A 2,513-nucleotide genomic window follows, 5' to 3' on the forward strand; every position below is an offset into this window, starting at 1 on the left:
CCCAATTGTCTATGCCATCATGGAAGGACGCATTACGCAAAATTATATTGATGTACTAAGAAAAGTCACGAATGTTTTGAAAATAACACCTGACACCGCCATATGTGACTTTAAAAAAGCAGAAAGAAAAGCATTACACACAGTTTTTGCCACTACTAAAATCATTGGCTGTTTCTTCCATTAGCGTCATAGCGTTAATAAAAAATAACAATATACTTAAATAACATAAAATGAATGAAAATTATAATCATGTTAATTTCTCATTATAGGCATTAGTACATAATGCTGACAAACGTGGCTTATTAAAAGATGATCAAAAAGAATCAGGTTGCAGTGCTGTCAAATTATTAACATCTTTGCCTTTTTTACCATGCGCATTAATAGAAGAAGGCTTCCAATTAATATCAACAATTATTTTCAAGAATTGCACGTATTTGCAGTCATTTTTCAATTATTACAAAAAGATAAACGGTTTTAAACCCGATTCCTTCAGTGTTTTTCAACAAATATACAGAACAAACAATGCCTCTGAAACACACAATCGACAACATCGATCAAATCTAAAAAAAACACACGACAATTGTAGATTTTTTAGATATATTGTGAACACTTTATTTAGCATTTTTTCTATATTATTTCTATTCTTAAAATAAATTATTATTTACAGTTTACCTTCTTGAACACCAAAAATGTATTCGGAGTTTCGCGAGATATTTGAAATTTTGAATGCAAACTAGACGAAATACCCTGAAAGAAAAAGAAAATAATATATTACAAATTTGGAACGAAATAAAAAATAATCAAAATTTGAACCTTTTATTCTCTTTATATAAATTATCACAATTAGTGGGAAAATAAAAATTTATAAGTAAATTCATAAACATTTTAATACTTCCTATTCTTCTTTTAATTACTGTTTCCTAGACTTGTGATTCCTTAATTTCTCATAGCCCTTGTACATCTTCCATTTACAATATATATAATTTATTTTTACTCTTTATAATGTCAAATGTATATCTCTTGTAAATCGATCCTTGATTTGTGAACAAGCATTCCATTTTCATTCCTACATTCCATTCTTGCAATGGCCAATGTGGACAATACATTCTGTTTGCTGAAACATAAAAAACATACACCAGTGAGCAGACAAAGTGGCAATGAACGTCAAGCAGCTTTATCCAAAGCGTTGACAATAAATTGACAGTAAACACCACAATACCTTTGCTAGTGCAAACAATGTCAGTACATTGCTAGTACAAAAGGCACATGTGCTTTGTAGCACAATAGCTTTGACAAACCTGCTTTTGGTTTGTTGCATCAATCTGTCATTATACTGTTAATAATAGATTTGCTTGATGTTACGATGTGATTTCTACTTTTACTTACAATTTGGGTACACTTGAGAACAAGGGTAGGCTCAGAATTAGGCAGCCTCACTTTGTAAAGAATTGTTTTTTGGCTGTTAATATTCTGCGAGCAAATGATTGGCAGGGAAACTAGAACAAAAAAATTAATTCAAGAGAAGAATCGATCCAACATCAACAGTTACAAAGAACACATAAGATATATAATTTTTTATTTTATGAGATATATTAGCTACTTATCTGATATATATTTGTCTATTCTCCATTTACTTCTTTCCATCTTCCTTCTTTATGCTTCTCTTTTATTTTATACAGGTTTTGTTCCTCAGTTGACAATGATTCAAATGCGAAGAACAATGTTTCAGCCGTGAATGATGTTTATCAAGGCACGTCAAAAAACTGAAAAGCTAGTAGTGCTTAATTAAAATAATAATTTATGCTCTTATATATAAATATGTTATATAAACTATTTTTACATATATTATATTAACTTTTATCACCTTGTTCATTTATATGCACTTTGTTTTCACTTTTTTATTATGTTTTCACTTATTTGTGTGATTTTTATTTCTCTTTTCAATTAAATGTCACTTATATCCTTCCTTCCTTCCTTCCTTCAATATATGGCTACAGGCCTCTATAAGAGTAATGCCCCTACGCCAGTTTCCGACTAATGATATAATTTGAGAGTAAAGTCTTGGAAATTTCCAAGACACGATCCAAAAAAATCACAAGGTCCGAACATGTTCGAACACGTCTTATCGTGACGGCGGTTAGGCCGGAACCAAATGTCACTTATATAATATTATCTATTATTTGACACATACATACGCATATGTCAAAACGGGCGCATTCAGTAGAAAAAGCGCTCAGTGAGCAATCAACAATTATTGGTTCTTGCTATTAGATCCCTAAATCTAGACCAATTACATTGACAAATTACTCAACTGTTGTGCAACTGTTGAGTCTACTGAATGCAGCCAACGTCTTCGCAAACTCCTTCCTTCCTTCAATATTTGGCTACAGGCCTCTATAAGAGTAATGCCCCAACGCCAGTTTCCGATTAATGATATAATTCGAGAGCAAAGTCTTGGAAATTTTCAAGACACGATCCAAAAAAATCACAAAGTCCGAACTTGTTCGAACACG

General features: G+C 31.5%; 1 long non-coding RNA gene across 2 annotated transcripts; it reads right to left on the reverse strand.

Annotated features, from left to right (window-relative positions):
* Window positions 1-314: 314 nt before the first annotated feature.
* On the reverse strand, window positions 315-2,152 carry LOC116851400. 2 transcript variants are annotated; one of them, XR_004379576.1, is made up of 3 exons: window positions 1,865-2,152; window positions 1,387-1,763; window positions 315-1,114 (listed from the first exon to the last, which is right to left on the reverse strand). It is a non-coding gene; the product is annotated as an uncharacterized LOC116851400 (long non-coding RNA). The 2 variants fall into 2 exon arrangements; XR_004379577.1 differs by having other exon boundaries at window positions 1,387-1,771.
* Window positions 2,153-2,513: the final 361 nt, after the last annotated feature.

This window comes from Odontomachus brunneus, unplaced genomic scaffold (genome assembly GCF_010583005.1).
Source record: "Odontomachus brunneus isolate Ranch 3 - 2012 unplaced genomic scaffold, Obru_v1 Obru_scaffold_174, whole genome shotgun sequence".
In the NCBI taxonomy this organism is placed as follows: Eukaryota; Metazoa; Arthropoda; class Insecta; order Hymenoptera; family Formicidae; genus Odontomachus; species Odontomachus brunneus.